Source organism: Corvus moneduloides, chromosome 2 (assembly GCF_009650955.1).
Source record: "Corvus moneduloides isolate bCorMon1 chromosome 2, bCorMon1.pri, whole genome shotgun sequence".
Lineage (NCBI taxonomy): Eukaryota > Metazoa > Chordata > Aves > Passeriformes > Corvidae > Corvus > Corvus moneduloides.
This window is the reverse complement of record NC_045477.1, coordinates 49,350,058-49,376,662: the sequence shown is the minus strand read 5'-3', so window position 1 is coordinate 49,376,662 and position 26,605 is coordinate 49,350,058. Positions and strand designations below refer to the sequence as shown.

At 45.7% G+C, this 26,605-nt stretch overlaps 1 long non-coding RNA gene across 2 annotated transcripts in view; it reads right to left on the bottom strand.

The window, feature by feature from the left end:
• Positions 1 to 26,605, bottom strand: part of LOC116439676 — a 58,000-nt gene that overhangs the window by 6,656 nt on the left and 24,739 nt on the right. For both annotated transcript variants that reach the window (XR_004238240.1, XR_004238239.1), the window contains exon 2: positions 21,337 to 21,404. This is a non-coding gene — a long non-coding RNA (uncharacterized LOC116439676). The remainder of the gene's footprint in view (positions 1 to 21,336; positions 21,405 to 26,605) is intronic.

The following is a 26,605-nucleotide window of genomic DNA, read 5'->3' as shown; positions in this document are numbered from 1 at the left end:
GCAAACTAGAATTTGCAGCCTAGAGCTTGGGAATACACTAGTCAATGTAGTTGCCTAAGTTCAGGCTGAAAAGTCAATGCTCAATGGAGGCTTTTCACTTACCAGAAGACTTACAGCAAAACAGGAAGTTATTAATATCAGAGCCCAAACTGACTTGAGAGTTAGACAATATCAAACAGAAGGTGTCTCCCCTTTTTCCTGTTTATCTCTTGCTAGCTCAGAAGACAAGGGAGATGAAGAGGCAAAGAGTTTCATAATTTGGTGCTACAAGGCAATGAAATTGAACCGGCAGGCTGTACATCATTACACAAAGTATATGGCACCACTTTCCTCAAGTCTTTAAAGCTTTTGCTGTACTTTTAAACAAACAGGGAAGCTATTTTGAAATGATGGGGTGGAACATGACAAAATAATGCAGTGCAATGGCATGCAGGACTTTAGACGAAGTGAGCAATAAATGAAACTACAGGGAAGCATAATAGGTTGCCTCAGTATAATTATCTTAGGAAAACACCGGAACTAAAGAACTTTCTCTTGAGAAAGTGTCATTTGATTTTTAAATAACACAGGTCATTGGGACTACAGTTCCATGTCATGTCTGCATGGTGGTTTATCAAAGCAAGATGAAATTACTGGCACGGTCCTGGGAGGAACCTCCAGGGTAAAGGAAAAGTACTGTACACAGTGGCTTACCACCACACAGTGAAGAAATAAGCAAAACTTGCTGGACTCATGGCCCAGCCTCATCACATCAGCACAGCACACACCAGACTGCATTCAGCTCTCTGTTTTCACTGCTGCCCAACACAGTATTTTCTTTCAAACAAGGGCAATTTTAAAAATTGCCCTTTCTAAAAGGGAACTAGACACAGTCTCTCCTTGAAAGACAAGATTGAGTAGGAAACCCTGCACTGAGAACAGCTAGCAAGGTCAAAAATGGAGTGCTGACCTGTTGGGATGTGGGGTCACTGGCTGTCTGAGCTCTTCTGTGTTTCATCAGCCACTGTGGAGGTAACAGGGCCAGGGAACTACCTCCCTGGCCTCCACGTTTGCAGAGAATTTATTAAAAGACACATATTGGGAACAGAAAAACTGGCACTGAGCAGGCAAAAGGCAAACCCCAAGAGTATTTATTTGTTTTGACTTATGATTGGGCAGGCCACAGTTCCTAGTGTAACTTGGCTGTTCCCTGAAAAACAACACACAAAACACTATAAGTAGGTGTCAGGTCCCTGGGAAAGGTTTCCTTTCTCTTGGAGAAACAGGAGATTTCATGTGAGGACTCATTCACTGGGTGCTTTCACTCTTTCAGATATCTAGAGGTTTGGGCCTCTTTCTTTTTTTCCCATCCTATCTTGCTGAGACAATCACAGCCACACGAAATAAATTCCTAGAAGGAGATCACTCCCACAGAGCCTTACACCTCTCAGTTTACACTAGAAAAACATTGTTTGTACCTGCAGAAGATTTAAAAAAAATAGAGGTGCATCTTCTTTTCTGTCCTTGATAAGGTTTCAGCTGCAAACACAAGGCAAGAGTCATACTTTCTTTCCACTGAGACTGCAGATGTCAAAAAAACCATCACAAATTTTATTGCTGCTTAAAGGAGATCTGCTGTACATGACTTGCTGGAATCACTACCTCTGACAAGATTTGTTAGCTACAGTACTGATGTAAAGAGTATAATGCCCAGGGGAAGGCCCAGAAGTCAGCTGTCCCCACAAAATGGCCTCTTTTTTCCACTCAGGCCACTTTAGGGGTGCTGGGTAAAGAGGGGTTCAGCAAGCAGCTTCCAGGCTCCCAGCTACATGCTTTTGTGATCCCCTGAGCTAATGGGTGAGGAAGAGGAGGGAGGGAGGAAGAACAGTGTCAGATTAAATGGAACTAGGCAAGACAAAAGAGTGGTTGCTAGCAAAACAAAAATAATTCTATAAAGATAGGAATAGTTTTCATGTGTAAGCAAGAAATGCAAGAGGTATGAAATGAAGCAAAATTAAGAGAAAGCATTCTGCAGAGTGAATTAGAGAGCTTTATAGCACAGTATCAAATCCCTGTGCAGCTGAAGTCAAACATTGCTTTGCATTTTAAAGTCAGCTACACTGAGTGCTCTGAAGAATCCCCTTTGCTGTCCATTGCCGATGGTAAAAAGATAATGCAGACCAAACCACTTCAGGGCCTGATATGACTCTCTCCTACTATAACTGAATTCTTCACAGGTATTAATCTCATACATCTCAGGGATATGGAAGTACATTCTTCCTTGGAGAATGAGGGACAAAAGGCAGAAGGATGGGAGCAGCTTACACAAGGGAGACACTGGCAGAAACCTGGATGTAGATCACCCAAGTTCCAAGCTAGCATCTGAACTTCTAGACACACCCTCTTCTCCCTCAAAATGTGAGAAAAGAAGAAATAAAACCAAAACCATACCACAGTGGTTTGAGTCATTTGAGAGTCCTGGCTGCAACCTCCCACACAGCAATCACCACACAATCTTGGCTGCTTTCACCATTGCCATCTTACCTTTCCCTCTCCAGCTTTCCGTTGTGTTCTGACATTAACTGGGAGCTGCCTGAGGCAGAAGCTGTTTAAGCTTCCCCATTATTTTGCATGTAGCATGAAGTATCACAGGGTATCTTACAGGTTTTGACTCTGAATTGAGTTTTTGAGAGAGAGTCAAATTACTTAATGCCACTTGGGTCTGCCTTCTGAAGTTTTTCCACACCTAGGAGCAGCTGGCAGAAGCAGTGGAAGTGAGCAAGAGCCATCTGTGCACATTGCTCAGGTTTTACTATTTCTGCTCACTCTGAGATTTTTGGTATCAGGGAAATTATTTAGGCTGCAGGACATAGCTCTTGAGGGCAACAAGGATCTGGCTAGTGAGTCTGTCCTTAGGCTAGGCAAGCTTAAAAGATGAGCATGCAGCAGAAGCTGCTTTGTAGGAATGAGGCCCTGCAAATTTTTTTATTCATACTGATGTCCGAAGTGTTGCTGTGAAGGATTTATGCAATAGATATGTGACAATGTGTTCCTGATCCACTGCTAACTACTCCTCTGTGTCTCCTCTCTCACTGCCCTTCAAGGCTTTGCTCTGAATATAGTGATGCATACTGTTCCTGAGGAGTCTTGGGAGAGAGTGTAGGGGGCACAGATTTGCTTCAAAGCAGATCTTCAAACATCTGTTTGTACTTACAGCTCGAATATTCAGCTCGCTACAGCACATAGCTGCCTGTAGCTTCAAGGCAAACGCAAATGCTAAGAGGTATTAAACACTGATAAACATAAACAAGATAGCCTGAAGCAGCTTATCAGTTAGGTGGTAATGGGTGGGGAACGGCTCATTGTATATTTAAGGCCCAGGCATTTTCCCACTGATTTTTGCCATGTTAGTAATGAGCCAGGGAGAGGAAAACTCCCACTTGTTTTAGCCAGGAAATACTGCTAAGGTCAGTCCTGACTCTCTCCTGCAGTGGTTCCTGCTTGCTGCTGCACCAGGGTGCAAGGGCAGTCTCTGGCCAGGCACCCTCTGCGTCAGGAGAGGAAGGACGACTGCTCATGCCAGCTCCATTGCTGACAGCCGGGCCACCACGATGGCGGGTTACCCCTGTAGCAGAACAGAGGTTACACTGAAGGATAAGGGACTTCCCCAGCAGCAGAGCCGTGCTAGCTGGCCATACAGGAGCACCAGGGGAAGGCTCTGGCCCCAGGTTATTGGTTGGCTGGAAAACAAATGAGCAGATGAAGACACTGTCACCTGCTGTTGCTTGACACCACTCTGCCACAACAGGGTGGAGCGGCACTGAGACACAGAACACTTTTACCATTACCTGAGAGATAGGTATCATGATTAATCTGATAGAAGTTGGTGGTGTTTCAGTCCCCTCTACACCTTCTAGGTGAATGAGAAGAAAATTTGGCTGGCTTGAAGAACCTATATAATTTTGTATTAGCATCAGGTGACTGCCAGTTTTGGTGTAAAGGAGGGGACAGAAACATGGGGCAGGATCTGTTAGGACTTGAGGCACAGAAGCAGAGCTGTTCTAGGTGGGCATAAACCATTATGGACAACGTCTCAATATCTCTAGTTCACAGTCTTCTGTTTAGTCTAATCTCAGCTCCTTGGACATTTCAACTCAAATGCCATTTGGAGCAGCTCTGCCCTGGACATAAATTGTCGTCTGTCAGCTCCACTGCAGGGACTGTAATCTTCGCCAGCAGAGCAGTAAAAGCAGCTGGGTGGGTCACCTCTTCGGTCACCTCACCATCATTTGTTAGAGCTCATTTGTCAGAGCCCTAAATCACAACACAAACACTAGAAATCAGCCCAAAATGGATATGGCTAGACCACAAGACCCGAAAATTCTCTAAAAACGTGCAATCTAGTTCAATAAATAGTGCCTTCCCCAGGACAGATAATTTGGGTTTTCCAAGCAAAATAGTGTCAACAAGAAAAGAATTTTACACCAATATTTTTGGCAGTATAGAAACCTCCCCGTCAATTACACAGTACTTACTACAAGGGCAGAAGCTTCCAATGTAGATCCACATTCACTTTTGCATTTCTGGAGGTGAAGAGGGGTTTTCAGTCATGCTGAGCTAATGCGACTGAGCCAACAGGAATTAAAGCTATGCCCTTTCCTGCCTGTTGAGACATGGTGAAAGAAAGCAGCTACCTTAAATCAAAGGGTCCACATTCAGGGAGGTGCTCCAGCTAGAAATCAGAATGCAGTTTACAGATACTTTGATAACTTGAGCTTTTATCATTCCACAGACCCCCAAGATCAGTTGGTGAGGGCTGGATAAGTTTCCTCATATGGTATTTGAAGGCAAAGACAATCTACATTTGCTTCCCACAGGCAAGCCCAGGCAGCTACAGCATGTTACAAAAAGAGGAGATTAAATGCAAGTTTTGTAGCACTACTGTATGAAGAGATACAATCAGCTCTATCATTAGGAGCTTAGGAGTTAGAATTCTAAATCTGATGTAGGCACCTTTGAAGCACCAGTTTTGTTAAGAATATCTCATGCTTTGTCCCATCTTGAAAACTGACTTGTTTAGCTATTAAAAGAGATTAATGTAATCTCTGTGTCTATGAAACTGGATTTTGAAACTGTTTTGCTTACTGTACTATCTCCAGTGCAGTGAATGAGACCTCTGCTGCTTTTCACATTGCTCTAATTACAGGTCACACCTTGTCTGAGCCCAGCGTGTGCTGGCATTGCCAGCGGGACAAAGTGCCTGGCAGGCTGCAGGAGGAGGCTGGCAGGGAGAGGGAAGCGTCCGTTCCACAGAGGCCACTGGTGATGTACTGTGTTGCTTTGGACTGCTTTGCTCAGTGTGAGCAGGCCCAGTTAGAGGGTACTGAGATGGCTGGGGCAGAGCGTACGAGCAAGGAGCAGAGGCTGAGGGAGCTGGGTGGGTTTTGTCCAGAGACAGGGAGATGGACGGCAGGACGCTACTGCAAATCACACCTCCCTCAGGGGGAGACTGACAGACCAATCCATCCTGCAAGCAACAGATGGACAAATGAGGGGCAAGAAACCCAGGCTGGAGCCTGGGAGAAGAGAATAGACATTAGGGAAAAACATGCCCAGAGAAGGAGATTGTGCATTTTCCATCCTTGGAGGCTTTCAAGACTTGGCTAGACAATGCCAAAGCTGACTTGATGTAGTGTGATAGTCCTGTGGTAAGAAGGAGCCTGGATGACCTCGGGCCTTCAGATGACTCTTCCAACCAACATTTCTGTGTTTCTGTTCTTTTCTTAGTGAGGGAAATGAACACTCTTCAGCTCCATGGATACATGTCCTTTATGCTAAGGAGCTGGTCCTACAGTCTTCCTTCCAAGAAGCTAACAGTAAAGGTTAAGAAATCCTAGCCCCTCTCCACCCCTCCTTCTCCCACAGGCAGCAGTGTGTTGTGCCCACCTCCAGTCTCCACTTTGCTGCAGAAACATGGTCCTGTGAACACGGTCTAGCCATGAGTGTTGACAGTCCAGTTGCTTCACTCAGAACTAAATAGTAGAAGAAGAAATATCCCAGGGCAGGAGGCAATTACTGCTGGGACTTCTGCTTGTCATCAACTAACCCAGGCCATGTCTCCTTGCAGCAGGTTCTGTTCACTTGAGGATCCTGGCATAGTTACTTTATTGCTGCTTCCACCCATGCACACCACAGACACTTCAGCAGGCTCCTTTTCTGCTAATAGAGGGATCATGAAGCATCCTCTGGCCGCCTGAAGCAATTTCTCTCTCTAGCTGTAGATCTGCAACTCCTTGCCCCAATCTTTGCAATGTTTGCTTGCCCTTTGCATCCTCTGGATCTCCTCTACCAAGTTCCCCTCTCTTGGGAAAAAGGGATCTATTTGATGAGGTTTTCTTTACTCATCATGGCAGACAAGCTTCTGGCAAGCCATCTCTCTGCTGTGCTGCAGCCCTACAGTGCTGTCCTGCACGGGTAGTGGGTAAAAATAAAAACACAGGGTTTTAAAATGGCCCTTCTTTCCTTTTTGCAGCAGATGAAAATCTAACTTGCTTTCTCTATCCCAGAAGTAATCTTGACTGCAGTGGCTTGAGAAGCATCCTAGCAGAAGCAAGGTTCTTGTTAATGACTAATTGTTGCAGGGCAGGGGATGATTTGGTGCTCTGATACAGGGAGAAGGGCAGAAGAGAAAGAAGTCAAATGAGCGGGTGCCTGTAGTTGTTATGCTTCTCCTGATGTATCTGGCAGAGACTGCAGAAATGGCTGTGTGACTAATGGAAGAACTTGTGTAATATGGGGAGCCCCACACCCCAAAACACCACAGGCACAGACCGTGTCATCACCAGCAACAAGCTATCCAACGCTGGTGGAAGGGACAAAGAACCAGCATCTGTGTCCTCTGCTCTCAGACAGAAAAATAATCTTTTGTCTTCCTCTTTCTTTTGGACTTTGTAAACAGTTTTAGAGACTGTTTATATACAACTTGTTTTGTCCAGTTGGATACATCTGGGTTACTTGTTCTGTCTGTTCTCTTCAGTTTTAAGCACCTCCTCACTAACTGCTGTTTCTCTGACCAAGCTTTACTTTTGCCTTCTGAATTCCATAATGAATCAACAGCACACACATACACAGCCCCAATACCACCCTCAGTGCCTCCCAGGGCTCTGAGATGCCCTCAAAGCCAGATCCAAACCTCAAAGTCAAGACATGGCATAAAAGCGCTGCCTCAGGGCTTCTCTCCACCCATGAGTGTTCCGGCAGCCGAGTGCCTGTGCTAGCCTTTTCACCCCAAACTGCACTCAGCCCACAGTAACCTGCTCCCAGCAGCTCCGTTAGTTCTCCTCGCCTGGCAGACAGCAGCCCCACAGCCTCTGCTCACTGTGCCAGGTACAGGCAGGGCCAGACATTCTGGGGAGCTCTGCCGCAGCAGTTTATGGTGGCTATGATGAACCTAATTAAAACAGATTGAATGGACAGAGAAGCAAAGGAAAAGATGGCATCATGGAAAGGTGACACAGAGCAGCTACAGCTCCCTCAGAGCTGAACTAGCACCAAACACTGCACCTTGCTGAAGTGTGCTGCCATTAGAAAGCTGTACTAGTTTGAAAACAAACTAGTGGGAGACACCAAGTCAGAATAACAATTTAATAGGGAAATAAAAGGAGGGGGGAAGAACATAATAAAAGCAGATAACACTGGGTTAAACTGACAGAGTTAGGATACAACCTGGCACCCTGTTAGTCAGGGTGGTGGTAGCAGTCTAGTAGAATGGTGGCTGCAGTCCTCCTAAAGTGGCGATCCTGTAGAAAAAGGGTCTGCTCCTCCTCAGAGGGTCCAGTGGTGGCTGTGTAGCTCCTGTCCTCTGGAAATCCAGTGGGAAGGGTTGTCTCTGGTGTTCAGAGTCTCAGATTATATCCACGATGGGATGCTTGGTTCCTCCCTCTGGGTGGAGCATCTCACAATGGGGTAATGAGTCATGAGGCCAAGTGTTGATTAGGCTCATTAACAGAAGATAGTCCGGAGGGAGTTATCTGTGAGTCATGCGGCAGGGCATTGATGGGCCATTAACAGAAAGATAGTCTGGGGGAAGGAGGCAAGGAAACACTGCCCCACCTGATATCAACAGCTCATGAGGATGGTAATAGAATAGACTGCAACCCAGGACAAAAGTCCACCTGCATGTACCACATTTTCAAGTTTCAGGGAGACTGGCACAAGGTCTGGGGGGAGCTACTACATGTGTGGGGCCATATGCATGCTCTGGAGCTGAAGGAGTACCCAGTAAGCGCTGGGAACTGAAAACATTTTATATGTACACACAGCTTTACAAAGTCTTATTGGTATCTGAACATATGCTGCTGCTTAAAAGACAACCCAGTTCTGACCTACCTACAGAGAGGATCTTGGGTATTGATTTTAAAGGCACATGGATAGGCTGGAATGCAATCATAGAATCAAAGAATCATTTAGAAAATAGTTATAACAGCATTGAGTCCAACTATTAACCCAGTAGTTCCAAGTGCACCACTAACCCACGTCCCTCAGTGCCACAGCTACATTTCTTTTAAATACCTCCAGGGATGGTGACTCCACCACTTCCCTAGGCAGCCTGGTCCAGTGCTTGACAATCCCTTTGGTGAATAAATTTTTCCAAGTATTCAGTGCAAAGATCCTTTTCCCCCTCTGATACAGGTGTACCCCATCTGTCACCAGCAGCCCTGCTGTCATGTAAACTGACCCATGATCAAAATCCCCCAAATTTTGCAGGTGACACCAGGCTCAGAGCCAGGTATTGATCTGTGGTCTCTTCCTATTTCTTTCCTTATCATTCCCTGCAACTGGTAGGATAAGGGAGAAAACTACCTGTGGTCCTGATCCCTTAATCAGTTGTCCCAAAGCCCTGAAGTGTCTCCTGATTGCCCTTGGACTTCCTGGTGCAACTTCACTGCCACCTACCTGAAAATCAATAGTGGAGAATAATCTGAGGGCTGTGTGTGGGTAAGAAGCTTTCTCTTCACATCTTTAACCCATGCCCCAAAGAGGCATCAGATTTCCCTCAGAAGTGTTCCAGCCAGCATATTGGGCCTTCTGCTCCCTTCAGACAGGAGTCTCCCATGGTGATGACCTGTCTCATTTTCTTCATGGAAGCAGTTTTGACACAGGCCAACTTAACCTTGGTGACAGCCCCATGCAAGATGAGCCACTGTCCTCATTGCTCAGTTCTGCCAGAAGAGCCTTGTACCCATACCTGCTCCTGGCTCTTTATCCACCCATTTTTTCTTGCAGTCAATTGCTTTGGAGCATGTATGTCTTGTTCCTTGCTGAGAGTCCAATGCAGCATGATCCTGGTTACGAGCATTTGCTCTCAGAGACTGTAACACTAACAAAACACCTGGTTATATTATTAATAAAAGCTATCCACATATCTATAGAATTATTAGTTAATACTGCTCTCTCTTTGACTAGTGTAGCATAGCTAGGTTATAAAGACAGATTTGTATTGATAAGGCTTCCAGACCAAAGAGTTAGATCATAATTCCCATCAGCAATGTGTTGTTGAGAGTATAAACTGAAAACTCAGTAGTCACCAACCAACAACATTGCCTGAGCACCAGAAAGCATGGAAAAGTTCTTGACTCTGGCCCAGTAGGGCTGCCACTTAGATATTTCTGAAATTTAATTAAGCAAATGTCATAATTCCTAACACAAACCATCTTGCGGTGAGCATGCTTTTGAGTGCTCAAAGCAAAGCAGAAAGGAGCACTGGAACCCTGAGGAGTTAGGAATTATTCCCATATTAGGTACTATTTTCACAATGAAATGCACTCCCAGTTTATCCATTTTCATTATGCCAATTTATTGTATTTATGTACTAGGGATGCATGTTTAGATTAAAACCTTGTTTTTGTAAGTGCTACATGAACAAGTCATGAAACAGTTCCTGTTCCTGCAGACTCCAATGCAGTGCCACAGTGACCTGGAAGCAGAGGATAAAGGACATTGCCAATGGGGAGAATGTGCAAATTGATGTGTCCAGGAAAAAACCACATTCTTCAGAGCAGGAAAAAATTTGATTTTCAGGAGAAAATTGTACAGTGTGAAAGTGTACATGGGCTACGCAGACATCTCATTTATATTTAACGGTGGGTGTAGTGCTTATGAAATGAGACAAATAAAAAGCCTGAGAAATTTCAGTCCTCTCCATCTAGAGAACAAATATATCAGGTTGTTCCACAGTGACCTGCCAAGCCTAAATTTAAAAGGATCTGAGAAGAGGACAGTTCAGGTTCTGTACCACTTGCAGCTTGCTCTCTGTGTTCCCACTTCCATCAACAGCAGGATCTTCACCACTGCCATCTCCCCATTCTCGGAAAAAGGGGCTAAGAGGACTAATACTTACAGACTTCAGATGTGACAATAAACCCACCCACCGTCTGCAGTGATTTTTAACAGCAACTTGCATTTTCCAAAGAGATTTTGGCATGGAGGAGCCTGAATGTATTTGTTAATGCGTGGAAGTCTCATGTAAATGAGTCTGTTTTGAAAACAGGGCTCAACCATGTAGCTAGAAAGCCATGAAGGACTTCAGGATATACCTCCACTGCACCAAGTGAAGGTGGTCTGCAGAGCCCAAGGTGCCCCCAGGGCTAGAATCAGCATAGCCAGGTTGGTCAAAGCCTGGCTGAACGAGCTTTGCTGTTTTGCTGCCACGTAACCCAGTGCTAATGCAGACACACCCCCCTTCCTGCCCTCACAGCACCCCTGCATGGCACTGCACAGCAGCACATGGTGGTACCAGCTGGAAACAGCTGCCGTGGGTGTGGTGTGCACACATCTGCAAGTGCTCACATCCCCCATCTATGCTGGGACCTCGGTCACTCCTCACTTCTCAGAGATGGCCTCAGGATCTGTTTCATAGGAAATGGTAGAAGCCAAAGGGACAGGTGGGACACTCAAAATAGCTTTAAATTCAGTGGCGGGGTGGAAAGGCAGCTGAGAGAATGAGCAGCGGTGAGATCAGACACTGGAATCTGAAGGTATAGGAGCAGATTATTAATGAAGAGGCTTGTTTAAGTGTCTTGGTAATGTGGCAGTGAGAAACCTTATTACTACTGCTTTCAGCAAAGAGTGCATATACAACATGGTATTGTGGAATCTTGAAATCTTTGTACACAAATACAGTTAGGAGAAGAAAAAAAGGAAAACTTGGCCATATTTCTGAATACACTCTCTTCTTCTGAAAGAATGTCACAGCTAGAACAGGCCTGCTATATTCAACTCTCATGCACATGTCCTCATACCTGGCTTAAAAATCATAATGAACTATGAGTGGAAGGTAAATAGTCTTCATTCCACATCTCTGAGGATAATAGTAAGAAGGAAGAGATTTCAAACGTTGGTAATGACTTGTAGAGCAGCACATTGCTTAAAACATTGACTATGAGCCAAGAAATACCCCTCAAGGCGGCAATCAAAAACAGTTTTTGGCTCTGTGCTGTGAACAGAAACTTTATTTGATCAACAGAGTTATTGCAACAGACTTGCTGTTGAGAGTCTGGAAGCTCATCTCTAGTGTGGCACCCCTCACTGCAGCTAAAGCTCCTGCATGGCAAAGCTCTGGGCTCATGAAATGCAGCTCTGGTTCACAGCTTCCAGTTAATTGTGGTGACCACTGAGCAGAGTCTTGATGCTTCCCCCTTGGCTGGCATAGAAGTCTCTGTAACTTTTCATGGGGAAATAAGAGAGATATGAGACTGGCAAAAATACTCCTCTCTGTTTTTGCAAGCAGTTGTTGATTTAGAAGAATGAAATCAGCTGAACTGGTTTTTGTGAAGAGCTTCAGCCTATTGCCCTCAGCAGCTGTGCAAGTACAGGGGCAATCCCTAACCTACAGGCCTTGCCAGCCTAAGAAGAAAACAGTTGTGTATGAGCCCCCCTCCTGGCCAGAAAAAACCCACCTGCCAGAGAATACTGGCAGAGAGAAAAGGAAGGGACTGAAAATTATTTTTTAACAGTTTTTCAGAAAATGACAGACTTTCTCAAAGTATTTCAGACTTTTTTCTTTTTTTTTTTTTGAAATGCGAAAAGTAGAAATTTTAGTTGAAATCTGGAAAACTGAAGGTCTATTATTCCTATAAATATCTGCCATCAGAAATGTGTTTCCTGCTGGCATCACTAAGGAAAAAAAAAAGAATTTTGAGAAGAGAGGTGGTTGTTAATAGCCGAAATTAATGTTCAACAAGAAACAACAAGCTATACTGATCTGAAAAAAAATGAAAGATTATACTGACTGCTCCTGAATACAACACACTGAACCCTATCCAACTAATTGCTCAGGGACCTATGAATAATTGGCATCTCCATGCTGACGTTTTGGTGATCTGGCAAAAGAGAACCTTCCCCAACCATGGGAATAAAATTAAAAAAAATAATAAGAGGCTCCTGTTCAGCAAAAAGAAACCACTAGCGCACAGAGACCTCAGCCTGTGTCAGAGACACAAGAGGTCTGATGCAAACCAGACATGAGCTGCCTGAGATCCTTGGGAGTGAAGGAGGAATTTCAGACTAGCGTGGCACAGGAGAGAGTCCTAGAGCCCAGAGAAGCAACTGGGTGCTCACACAAGCCATGCCCAAAAGGACCAGAATACAGAAAAACTAAACAAGGTAGAAACAGACATATTTTGGGGGTATGATGTATGCTGACTGACACCCAGCCACTGGAACAGCTTGCCCAGAGAAGTGGATGTCCATCACTGGAAATGCTAAAAGTTAGGTTGGATGATCCAGTGAAAGATGTCCCTGTCCACAGCAGTGGGGGTGGACCAGATGATCTTTGAAGGTCTCTTCTAACCCAAATAAAATTATTACTTTTATGATTTCTTATTTCAGCACAGAAAGCCTAAAATTTTCTGGTTCTGACAGTCTGAACTACCATTAACAATGTGCCTTTTCCAAACACCATTTTTTTCAAACAGAAGAGCACTAACATGTCTATTTTTCTCCCCAAGGAATGGGGCAACTCAAGGAGTATGCAATGAGTTTTAGAGACTGTGACTTTCTTATTAAAATCCAGGCAATATGAAAAGAGGGGACGATAAATCGTTATGTTCAAAGATTTACCTTTCCAACAAGAGGGAAGATAGAGTGGCAAAGTACAGAAGAGGAGAAACACTGGAAAAGGGGAAAAGCAAGCATGTGTCTAGTGTTGCCTTCAGGCTTTATGTTTGAAGAAACAAAACAAGACACATATAGGAAAATAGAATGTTTTTCTGTATGGGGGAGATTATATGACTGTTACACCTGATTCCTACTTCAAAAACCATGCAGTGTCTCCATTGCTTGGTGATGGCTGCAGGTAGAAGTACCTACAGCAATTTAACACCAGTGAGCCCTGGGGAAAGAGTGGAGGGGACACCCCAGACTGCAGGAACAACCGCATGAGCAGCTAATGCCCATAAGGAAGGTTAGTACCTACCACTGTGAATAAAAAGCTCCTTTGTAAGTAAAAGCAAATCCCAAGAAGAGTGTGTTGCATCAGTTGGAAGCACACAGGAATTTGGGACAAACTGGGGAGATCTCTTATGTTGACACTTGAGTCTTCAGCCTCAATATGCCAGATCAGTATCTAAACACAATCCTGTGCCATGTGCTCCAGGATGGCCCTGCTTGAGCAGGGAGGTTGGACCAGATGCCCCACTGTGGTCCCTTTCAGCCTGGTCCATCCCATGATTATGTACCTGTAGTACTCAGGAATTACCACTGAGGTAGACAGGAGCTTTTCACACCCCTTTGCTTCCCTGACAGGGTGCTGAAGACCAGCACTGCAGCACTGGTTCCCACTCTGTGTAACCAAGGACCTGTGGCTGGACTCCAAGTTTGTAAATATGACACCTGAGATCAGGTGCTGGCCTGGTCCCCGGCCAACTCCAGCAGCAGAGCACTGCGTAGGTATCTCAAAGGCTTGCTCAAAGGCAGTCACTGACACAGAGGCTCCCCCCATTACTCACAGGAACTACTGAGACCTGAGAAGTGGCTGGGATGTGGCCCAGTGCATTGCACACTGGTCACAGGGAGACACCACGAGCAGGGCCACAGTTACTCCTACCCCCTCAGGAAAAGGGTGTCCGCCTGCTTTCCTTACACAGGCTCTGCATGGCCCCCTTGATCCCCCAAAGTTCCTGCCTGCCAAGGAGGGAAAGAGGCCGAATGACAACACTGTGGCTCCCTAGCATGGGTAACATTTGATCATTCAGGAGAGCTGGGAACAAAAACTAGGCTTGAAGCAAACAGCACCATCCCATCCAGCCACGCAACATGACTCAACAGATCCACACAGGCAGGGCTGTGCAGGCTGTGAGCGGAAACGAAACACAGAGCATGCAGCGGGCTGGCAAGCTGGGCTTTTTTTTTTTTTTTTTTTTTTTTTTTTTTTTTTTTTTTTTGGTGGAGTCTTATCCTCTTGTATTTAAGTAACACTTCCAAGAGGAAGAAAGGCTGAAAGAAGCCACTGCCTTACCATGGGGGCCTCTCACCAAGATCTGCAGTGCAGCTAAGAGGGATTTTGCCTGTTTTCCTAAAAATGTGTACAACTGGTACCTTTGCAAAAGGACAGAGAGAAGGAATCACACATGCAGGGAGAAGGCTGAGATAGGCAGGATACCCTGTGGCACAGAGAAGCTCCTCAGCTTGTGTAACTTGCCAGGGTAGAGAATTGCTCTGACAAGTTACACAGGCTTCTACAGCAGCTATGAATTTGATCCTATAAAAAAACAAGTATCAACAACTTAATCACATGCCTGGGTCACATGGAAGCAAGGACAACACGCAGTAGCAAATGTTGACTTTTTTTTTTTTTTTTTTTTGGAGTGTGTTTGTTTTTAACATAAAGTGGGAGTGAGGAGTGAAATTTGGGTGGGGCTTTCTACTATTCACTGGGAGGAAATAGACCGTGTTTGCAACAGCTCCTGTGGTGTTTTGCTCTCGCTGAAGAGCACGGGGCTCTCCGGGCTCTGCCAGGCTGGTAACACCGCAGTTTTTCCAGGACTCAGAGGCCCCAGGTTGTTCTGCAGCCCAGAGGAGCCCTCATAGCGTCTGACAAGGACTCATCGACTGAGCCGAGCTGGCGTGGGCTAAGGGCAGGAGCTTTGGCTGAGTGCCTGGCACAGCCGTGAGCGGCTGGCAGCAGTGCTTGGCAGCGCTGTCTTTGGAAAGAGATGACGGTATCTAGAGTAGGCGATGTCAGGATCGCGGCCCGGGGAGGGACGCGGCGAGGAAGGCTGTGGAGGGCAGCTGCGCGCCCGGGAACCTGAGTCATGGGGCTGCAGCGCGCCTGTGCAGTGGTGCAGCCCTCTGGAGCTGGCTGCGGCCCTCTGGAGCTGGCTGCGGCCGGGAGCACAGGCCTGCCGAGGCGGCACGCAGCTGACAGGGCTCCCATCGACACCTGCCTCTTCCCAGCAGCGCTGTGAAGGAAATCCTGGCTGGCACGCGTGTGCCGCAGGCGGGCCTCCCTGGGGACAGGCCTCTCACCCGCAGCTCTGCGCCAGACCCAGACGATCGCCGCCTGGTCGGGTTTTACTGGTCATGGGGGGGTTATTTTTTTCCAAAGACACACGTCAAAATCATCTTGTCTGAAACCGTCTCGAAGTGAAACAGTTTGTTTTAACTCACAGAAACCTCTGTGTTTCATGCTGTTCTGTCTCCACCTCTCTTCAGAGACCCCAGAGACTCAAATCAACCAACAAACCACTTTTATTTTTTTTACAGCTTTCAAATGAAAACCCTGTCTTTTCTTTTCTTCTGTCATGCAGTATCTAGTTACAGATCTGCAGGTCTCCCACTTGTGGTCCATTCCTAACAATCCTGTTCACCTTGGGCATAGATTTTTGCAGTGGGCCAAAGTAACAGCAGGTCAGCCAATGCTCTACCTGCCCCATCCATCACAGGGAGTGCAGCAAACCAGCTCTCCCAAAGCTTTGCTGTCTCACACCATGATGGCTTTTATGTAGGTGCAGCTATTTTGGCAAAGCTTTACGGATGAATCTCATGTGCACACATGTAAAACAGCCCAAGTGTGCATATCTGAAGCTGGGAGAGCTGCATGGAGCCAGGCTTCTGCCTCCTCACACCGCGACTCACACAGCTCGGCCAGCAACCAGCTGTGGGGCACGCTTGGCTCAGTTCTTTCCTTTTAACTCCTCTGGTACAATTAAAGCAGCATAGACTCAAATGTGGCTGCAGTAATGCTGCTATAAAAATACAGGAAGGGAAACTAGATTTAACAGAGCATGACCCTTCATACTTGCGTAACTGTTCACACTGGTAGTTGTACCAGCATCAGTCTCCTTGTGAAAATCTAAATTATATCCCCAGCGGAAAGTCCTGCACAGGCACAGACACTGTGGGCAGATAAGACCCATGTGCTACTCAGTGGGAACAGTTTGTGTCTTGCAAACTATCCTTCTGGTTTAGAAGAGCCAGAAATATAAAAGAGAATATTTGCTTGCTTTTCTTTTAAAAATAGCTTGTTCTAAGGAATGTCTTTTTCAACCACAAGAGAATACAAGATGGAAGGGATACAGGACCTAATAACCCACCTGGAAATACTTTGTTTGAAAAAGCAGTTCAGCCGGTTTGGGGATTGTGCCAAAGAATTATCAGACAGGCCTTGCTTGATATAATTTGGGTTTGTGGCAGCTTTTACAGCCCAGCAGGATTTCCCAAAGCTGAGGTGCTTTTAAGCTGCCCATGTATGTGCCTGGCCCTTATTGCAGTCATGGCTTTTGGCCAAAGTGATTTCTGTTTGTGAGGGAGTGAACAAGTGAGGATCATTACAACTTGGAAGGATCTCAGTTCTTGCTCGATGAGAACTCTGGAGACATAGAATGGGACAAAACAAGCATAGAAATGTATCACAGTGTGGGAGCTGATAAGGAGATGGCATGCTCCTGCAAATTTCAGCTATTTAGGACATGGTCTGCAGGCTCTAGGACAACTTTTATGCAGAAGTAGGTGAACCTGGATGCAGAAGCATAAGAGGTTTTCAGTAAGATCTGTGTGTATCTCCCACTCTGAGGCAATCACACATCACCAGATCTGTATTCTGATAATGAAGGGGTGGCTTCTCCACAGGTGTGATTCTGTTCCTCATCCTTCACTGCCGTGAGCGACCATACAGCCTCAGGAGCAGCAGCACAGTGTTAAAAATTACGAATTTTCAGAAGTCTACAGCAGACCCTCTGCTGCACTCTCTTCAAGAGGAGGGAAAAGCAGTTCAATGAAAAGGTAAGGATGGGACACTCCGTAACCCTCCTTGCCCCCCTAAGTATTTTTTCAAGGTACAAAAGGACTTTTAATGAAGTTATCCCACTGCCTGAAGGACAGAACAAATGAACTCTGACATCCATGAGGTACCCCAGGTAGCATTTCCAAATGAAAATTAATGGGTTTTTTAGGAATCTTATTTTGGAGTGAAGGGAAAGAGAGGAGGAAAGAAGAGAAGTAAGTTCCATGGAAAGCTGCCATTCTTCATTGAATCTAAAATAGAACTTCTTGGAAGTTTACCAACCAGGCATTTTTGTGTGGAAAACACTAACTGTGCAGATTGGGCACTGTCCAAGTTAAAATACACACCAGTACTGGATGGGAGTAGTGTTAGGGGTCTAGATGTGTTCACTCTGAAATACCTGCCAAAGAGTCTCTGCTATAGCAGGACATGGGACCTCACAGCAGCTGTTATTTTTCTACAGCACATTATAGGTCTGGCTTTGGGTCTCCAATTGTGCATCCTCAGGGTTTCTGGGAGGTGTCAGTGAGTTCTGGGGTGTAGCTTGCCCTTTACAGTCAGTGGAGATTCAATCAGTTCGCTAACCGGAGTCCCAGGAGTTTGTTTGGTTTTCTTATTCTGAGTTTGAGACCTGCATTTGGAGAGATGACTTAGGCCCAGCACTGCACTTGCAGCAAGGGAGTGGGAGGGAAGGGATGTCAGAGTGTGGTTTTTCAGGAGTGGTAACAGGACTGTTTTGTTCAGTCCAAATGTCTTTTTTTGAAGAATAAATCCATGTCTAGCATGAATTAAGGCACAGAAGGAGCAGGAAACAAGCTAGGAAACTGGACATCCCCTGGACTGCGATGGTATTTGTCATTTGCTAGAATTTAAGGATTGTTAGATTGATATCTACTAGGGTTGGTGTTTCACACAATATTGATGCTTGCCATGAGTCTTTGGGCATTGGATGAGGACAGGGAATGGCAACACAGTTTTTAGCTTTCCTCCTGCTACTGAAAAGACCCAGACTTAACCATGCTGTACAATTGATCTCATGCATGGTAAGGAGAATTTTGAGGGTTTTTTCTAGCCCTCATCAAACTCTTCCTCTTTCTTCAATGCTTGCCATTATAATATTGGAGCACCCACCTTTTCCATCTGCTTCTCTGCAAACACCTGCCCATGCAGTTTGTCTGTTCACTTTGTGGTGAACGTGATGCTGTTCTTGGGGAGTCAAATCCAACAAGGCATCGAGATGATCTGACTTGTGCCTAGAGAAAGCATGGTGCTGAACTCTTCTTTGGTTCTGCACCATGGGGAACCCTTCATCCAGGTGGGTTTGTGTTCACCTGCTCCTGCTGTCCCCAGTCTCGCATTGTCACCCTTGGAGGTACACACTTCATGTACCTCAGCAAGCAGGGCTTTGCCACCTGGGGCTGCTCTGAGAATACCTGATTGTTTCACTGTAATTTGGAGGGAGAAGCATGTGTTCGTATTCTTGCCTGGGGCACAGCATAGCTCTTGAGCAGGACTTGTATTTCTGGTTTCTTCACAATACCAACTTTATCAGCCAGACAAAAGCTGAACTGCAGCTTTTCCAAAGAGGGTCACAACAAGCTTGGCTAGAGCCTTGTGCCAGTTAGCTGGGACTGCACAGAATACAGCCACTGGTTCAAGCAGTCTGTGTCATAAACACATAGAGCACCTCAGTATGCTCTTGCTTCTCTACTTTCATGCTCTAGTTGCTCACAATGATGCCAGAAACGGGACAGGGTGCAGTAGAGCCAGTGTATATATGTCTGTGTATATATGTACCTGTGTATGAAAGGTGAGATAACCATAGTTCTTGCTTTTGGATAGTGTAAAGCATTCTTGCTGGTGGTAACTTCCAAAGGATAAAGAGAAGGCGCAGCAGAGCTGATCTCACATGTTGTCATCACTGATGGGGCGTGAGAACTGGCCTCAGTTATACTCTTAGCAGATCAAAGCTGCATTCTCTGGTGGAAGCCAAGTGAAAGGTTATGTGCCTGTTTGGCAGCCTGTCATTTAGATCGGGATGAGCTCAAGACTAACGCAGAAGCTAATGAGAGGGAGGAGACTGGGAATGTATTGAACAACGCCTTGAGAAGAGAGGCAGGTGACACAGAGGAGCCAAGCCTGTCCCTCTGTCCAAGTACTGAAGTACTCAAGCTTGCAAGGACAGGAGTCATGCAATCTGTGCTGGAGTACAGGCACCTCTCCAGCACAGAGGGCAGATGCTGCACGAGGTCAGGATGTCTCATGGAGGGTGGTTGAGTGCTGGGAGAAGGATGGAAGGGTTTCAAGGAGTAGTACAACCTGTAGCTCTGAGAGGCAAGGTCTGGCATGAAAGTGTGAGCAGACTGGTGTTTTAGTTGCTCTGGAAGAGCTAGAGCATAACAGCTGAGCAGAAGAGTTAAACTAAGTGTTTTTTATCCACTGAGAAAGTACTGGAAAGTGGTGGCTGACCCTTGGGAATACGGTAAGTGAGCCAGAGAGCTGCAATGTTAAGGAGGTAGAGGTGCTATTGATGCGCTCTCTCAAGGCTGAGCATGTGCTCCCTTGTGTCTGTGTGTCTAAACTTAGGGAGCTGAGTCTCTCTTCTTTTTTTTAAGGCTGGCAACTTAGGCTAGTGTAAGCAGATCTGTCTCAATGTTGTGGTGATGGCAAAGGAGTTTTTTGAGAAATGGGGAGTAGGAAAGGTTTGTGAAGTGGCCCATGCATTTCTGAGGTGTGAGGATAAGTAAGAGGCAGCTGGGAACCGGTGTTACGGCTTTGGGATCCCTGGGTGGATAAAAGGTTGGGAGGACATCAGTGGGGTCTTGAAAGGTTCTTGGCAGGTAGCTCTGGGTGAAGGAGGCATCTGTACAAGGTGGTCTTGCAACACTGCAGAGGCAGAGATGACCAAGCAACTTGAGCTTGGTGTGAAGTGAGGCATAACAGGATAGTGGGGAGATGGTCTGGCACATGCCTACACAACCCCCAAACCAGCCAACTCCATATTCCTCAAGGGACTTACTATAATTCAAAGGAGGATTATTTACTGAGACCACCTTTTTTTTTTCCTTTTTGAAAGAAAAATCGGTGCTTCATCAAAAGACAGTGTAAAGCAAACGAACAAAATAAAGTCGCAGTGCCAGGAAGTAAAACCAAATCCACATCCCATGAGATCTAACCTGCTTGTAGCTTTGCATCCAAAAATATTAGTCCATTTATTGCCCATTAAAAATTCCCTTTGTCTCTTCTCAGTTAAGGTGCATGCTTGAGATCTTAAAGATGGCACTGTCAGTCCTTAAAGCAATATTTGACATCAATTTACTCATTAACTTTCAAATGCAGGACACTGAAAACCTTTTCCTAAGGGCATCTTTGTGTTCTGTTTGAGAGAGTTACTGTTGTTTTCCCACCTCCCCTGAAGGGTTGTTTACAATACCATCTCTTCCTTTTAATCCTCTTTTCCTTTCATGTCTAACAAACAGTGTTAAACAGAAGACAGGGGAAAAAGCAGATCTCACACATTATAATTATCTATAGTTAACTGAAAAAATGCTTCACAATTAGAGGTCTCATTTTGTAAATTATTGCTCAAGAAGCTTTTTCCTATGTTTTTCCAGATAAAACCTCTGTTCTTTCAAGCTCGAGGTTTGTATGTATAGTAGCTCAGATAAAGGGTTTCTGAGTTGATGTACACTCTGTGCAGAGACTGAGCTGCCACAAACAGGATTTTCCTTATGAGATCCTGTGCAGAGGGATGTCTTGAGATGTAAGCACAGGAATGTGGGCAGTACCAAGATGTTGAGCCATGATAGAAAACATTACATTTCAAAACTGGCTGCTGTTTCTGCTGGTTATTTTTACAGTTTCCCTTAATTTCTCTAGCTCTTTTTGCCCTCTATCTGAGCACTAAGTCACTAAGTCTGTGAATATATTTATAGTCACAATTCTTCCGTGGGGTGGTGTGGGACTCCACATTATACAGATTTGAGAGGCTATCGTTTGATGAGCACTTCTTTCAGCAGCAGCACCAACATAAGCATCCCCTGATTTCCCCTTCCCCTCTGCCACCACTCACTCACCCCTCAGCTGTGCCATTTTCTGTGCTGTGTGGGAAACAAATCACAGAACACATCCAGGTTAAAAATAGCTGGAAAAGAGGGAGAGAGAGAGAGAAATGAATTCCAGAACCTGAACTAATATCCTATATGTACATCCAAAGCGGATACAACAGAGCCGTTTTAGCTCAGATTCCATCTGTCTGTCCAGCTCCATCAATAATTTGTACCTGATTTCACATAGGACAGAAAGGTAGAAATTTCAAAAGCTACTGATTTTCTCTCTAAATTTTGTGCAAACTGATTGCTATGTGAGGAGTAGGGACCTCAGTTAAAGAAATGCAGCCAGCAGTCACCTGGCTAGTGAGTGTGCATGCTGGCTGGCCATCTATGCATTAGCTGGCCAGCCAGCATATATGGCCCTGACTGCAGCCCAGGCAAGGGTCTTAGAGCATATAATGAGGGAAGAGTGGGGCTCATTGTAGCTATTTTATTTTAAGAGAAGGGGAGAGAAGAGAGGTGACTATGAAGCAGTGGTCAGAGACCCACAGGAAACCAAGAGCCATTAGTTCCACTGCTCACAAAGCAATTTGTTTCAAAAAGGCCTGAAATTCCATAAAATAAGACCTCTTCTGCACATGAGCCTGTAAATCAAGTGAGCCTGTAAATCATACGATTTGTGAGGAAGCTGAGAGCTCAGCCTCACATTCCTGTTTAGACTTCAGCAACCACTTCTGCTTTTAGCACTCCAAACACCAGTGGAAACTACGGATACTGATTTCTTTCCCATACTCAAATGTCACTTAAAGCCCTTGTTTCTCCTGAATAACTCTTCTAAGCGCTTGCTTCATCTCTCTTCCTACCTGCCTCCTTTCTAATCTACAACAGCTTGCCAAGAGCTCTGCTCCATTCTCTTCTTTCGTATCCTTCATGCCTCCTCTCTGACCAATGAATGGCCTCAAATTTGGTACCGGGCAGTACACAAAATATTCAGTGAATTGTACCTGAAAATGATGAGTATTTTGGTGCAAACCAAAGCTTGCTCATCCTGCCCACTCCTTCTCAGGGAGAAGAGACCTTGAATCTCCTCACTGCTTTTGCTGACCTGCAGAGGGGACTGGGTGGGATGGGAGCCACAGGGTGGAACAGTAGCCATGAGACACCCTGTGAGCCATGGCTGTAGTTCATGAACAGAAATGGAAGGGTCTTTATGTTCCTGTTCTGAGGTGTTTTTTCAGTGTCTGGTTGAACGTGCAGGATGCAAGCGGAGCTGTGTGGCTGCTCACCTCTCTTCTTGGAAAGGGAGTAGCGGGCTGTGTCTGTGTCAGAAGCCCACACTTGTCAGGGGAGCTTTCATCAGAACAAGTGTCTGATAGAAACTGGGTCTATTCCTACCGTTTGTGGGTTTCCCCAGTAACAGAAATTATCATCACCATAGGCAGGTCTTGGGTTTCTCCAGGTGGGAGACCAGAGGTTTTGGGCAGTTGGAGATTTTCCTGGTGTGGGAAATCTCTGGGTGGCAATAATCCAGTGTATTGGGCTGTGTGCCATCCTTCCTGCAGACACCCAGGAACATTACTGGGAGTTGCACCCAATGCGATCTGTTTGCAGATACTCCAGTCTCACCACAGGTATGGAATGAGGTGTGATGGGAAGGGCCTGAGAAGGCTCCCAGGGAATCTGCCTGCATTAATTCCCTTGTCATTGCTTACCTCTGGGTCTGCTCCAGTCTGCACACTGGGGGAGCTGCTAGAGCTCAGCTCAGCTCCTGAAAGAGAAGTGTCTTCCTAGACTCTCCTAGCACTGATTCCACTTCCAGAACTAGTTTCTGTAGGAAATTTTATTTCCCCAAATGGAAGAATGTGGCCATTTTGCAAGGTGCCACCAGGGACCTGTAAAGGAGATCTAAAGCAGAAACCAGGGCTGCCTTGCTGGAAGGGAGTACTAGAAGGTCCCATCCTCTCTCCTCACCAGGCACAGGAGCATGGGAGGTGCTGGTGAATCTTTACCAACACGGAGCAGCCTCATGCAGAGCGGAGCAGCCCTTACATCACTGTAAGTGATGTTAGGATCTTGCTTTATCCTTGGGTAACTACAGAATTTGGGGAAGTGGTGGCAGGGGACTATGATCAGAAAGCTGGCAGAAATTGTGTAATTGATGTATCAAAGGTGTTTTTACTCTCCTCCAGTCACATTTTAGCAGTACCCTCTTTTATTCTACGTGCCAGTAAACAACAAAATTGTTACTCATAAAACTTGCCTTAAGCAACAAGACATGTGAACAATAAAGCACTGAGAGCCACATTTTCAAAAGTGTGTGTGCAGAAATCTCTATTGTACGATGTATAAGCAGCATGTGGTCTGGATGTGGCAAGCAGCAACGGGAGAGGAAAAGGGGAACAGATGGAACCTGTACATGAGTGACAAGAGCGGACGTAGGCTCAGATCAAGTTTTGTACTGTGCAGAGGCTGAGCTTTTGAAAAGCCTTAAATAACAACCACATTTTAAGGAGGACTGCACTAATGGGGCATGCAGATAAGCACGCCAAATGGTGCAACTGCAGAGCACACAGCACTGCAGACAGTGATATATACAGAGCATATGAAAAGTTCGGTCTGATACGCCAGCCATGCGTACAATCAAAGGTGTGCACATTTTAGTAACATCAGCCTCCCTGAAACCTCAATGACTTAGCAACAAAACAGCAGGAAATGATAAGTCAGGGTCAGAAAGGTCTGAGAATTCCACACAGCTGAAATAAAGATTGAGCAAGAAGAATTAGCATCAAGAAATCAGATTCAGATGTTTAAAGCTGATTGTCTGAACCAAGTTAATATAACGCACCATGTGTCACTTCAAAACGTTCGGATCGTGCAGCTGGGAAGCCCTTCCCATGATTGTGAAATGCTGCAGTTCTCTGTATCTGAGAAGGCTGGGATGGACATGTCTGCCTGGACACGAGCAGGCTATAAATGATGAATTGGGATTACAGCCTTTACTGTCCCAGTCCAGTTTTACCAGTTCCCTGAACCACTATCACAGAAAACAAGCCCTGCAGCAATGCCATATGAAGATTCTACCTTCACATATTGTGGACTTGCTCTCTGTCTCCATTCATCTCCCCATGGACTGAAAATGCTCACACTTTTTTTTCCAACTGTGAAGCACTCTGATGATTATCACCCCTTGCTCTCTTACTTTCATCCTATTTAAAAGAACCCCTATTCATCTACCCAGTCTTTTCAAGGAAAATTACCCTCTCTCTGTCCATTCTACCAAGTCTAAAGTTCATGGCTGTAGAAAATTATGTTTTCAAACTGTCAGTATTATGGGACAATCACATTTTCACTCATCCTCACACATGCACAGAAGGAAGCCTTTACCTGTACGAATGCAGATCAGCACAACAGCTGCCTGTGTGGGACACTGTAAGTCTGCGAAACTTGCACACTTTCACCACTAATTTTTTTATTCTCAGATGGATGTGTATTGTGTATGCTCTTTCAGCCTTGCAAAGTAATCCAAGAATCCAGCACTGGCCACCTGAAAACCACACCTCACAGGAAATGAGAATTCCATAGGTTTGAGGGGTTTGCAGAATGGCAACTTGTTTGTTTTGTGGATTTGTGAAATTATGTAGCTGGTGGGAGTGGCTCTTTCCTAGGACAAGGTCACACACTCATCAGTCCTTGGGTGAGAAACTAATTAACTGGAGATCAGCATAAGTTCTGTACTCCTCCATGCACTGTTCATGGTGACCGGTTCTGGATTGGGCTGATGGTGTACACACAGAAATATTTGACAATACAGGTATTAGGCTCTCATATCATAGATCTTTCCCCCTGCTCTATTCACATGCATTTTCATGGCAGCTGGACATGCATTATACAGCTATGGGCTAAAACTCTGGTACGTTTCTAGTGAAGCCAAAGAGACAAATGTGACACTGTGATTTATGCTGTGAACAAAATAGACCAGGGCATGTTCTCTCCCCCATCAGCAAGTGGCACAGCAGAGCTTTTATACATGGCAAGCTCCTCTCTCACAGCCACCTCCAAGCAAAAAAGGGGGGCCAGCCTAAGGAGCAGCATCTCAGAGAGGGCTCAGAGGCAATAGGCAGAGCTGTACCAAGGGATGCTGGAATCTGGGCCCTCTCCTGGGGCAGATACAGCCAAGACAAAGTAATTTCTTTCACTCTATCTCCAGCACTTGCTGATTTCAGAAGACTCTGTGTAAAATTCAGCATCTTCTGTCACTTGAAGCTGAAGTGCGCAGCCTGGGTTTTACACCCATGCTATGGGAAGTTGTTTGGGGTTTGCTTTGTTGCTGACAGCTTGAAATTTCCATTTGCAGCTCCTTCCTGTTTCCTTTTCAGACATGCATCATACAAACCCAGAGAGGCTGCACAAATGTACCAAAGCAGTGAGAAGAGGGGACATTCCTTACCGCTATGAAGCTTTTAGTGTGCCTGAAGCAGCAGAGGCAGACCTGGGAAGGCACTTCCCATACCCACATCCTGCAGATACATATCTTGGTGCTGATGGCTACCTGAAGTCCACGTCCAAGCTCCCATCCCACCTGGGATGCCACCTGGAATACTCAGACATCAGAACTTAGGGACTGGGAACCATGCTGGGGCTTTTTTTTATTTAAAATTTGCAGCACTGCTGCTGCCTGAGAGTTGAGTCATTTACTGCTAGTAGTGAAAGGGACTGTGTGCATGCTGGGGTGGCATACATCCTGCGTGTCCTCAGCATGGGATGGGACCTCTAGGAGACGTCACTTGGATATATATATATACACAACACATCCCTGATTTCATATGTAGGCCACATGGGAAGGCAGGATTTGCTGCCTGGAGCCCATACCTGCCCACAAGCCCCCCAGCCCTGAGATCCCCTGGCCACATGGCACCTTACTATGTCTGGGGATCCCCTAGCCATACAGCACCTCACCATGCCTGGCAGGGAGAGCTGATGGAGCCTGTGGCACTGTCCCACCTTGCTGCAGCTGTGCACAAGAGCTTTGGTTGTCTCCAGTGTCTCTTCACCTCACCCCATCAGCACAGAGAGTGAGTGGTGCCAGCCACATTGTGAGGAGCAGGAGATGATGTATCTAAAACAAGGGAGGAAGTTTTACCCCCTTTACTTTCCCTTTGTCTCACCTGTATTGCACCTGCTATTAGAATGACCAAAATTACCCAGTGACATGATTCATCAGCCATAGAAAAGCACAAACCAGGCAAGTTCCCCATGGAAATTGCCCAAGGAAAGAGGCTTCCTAGGCTCTCAA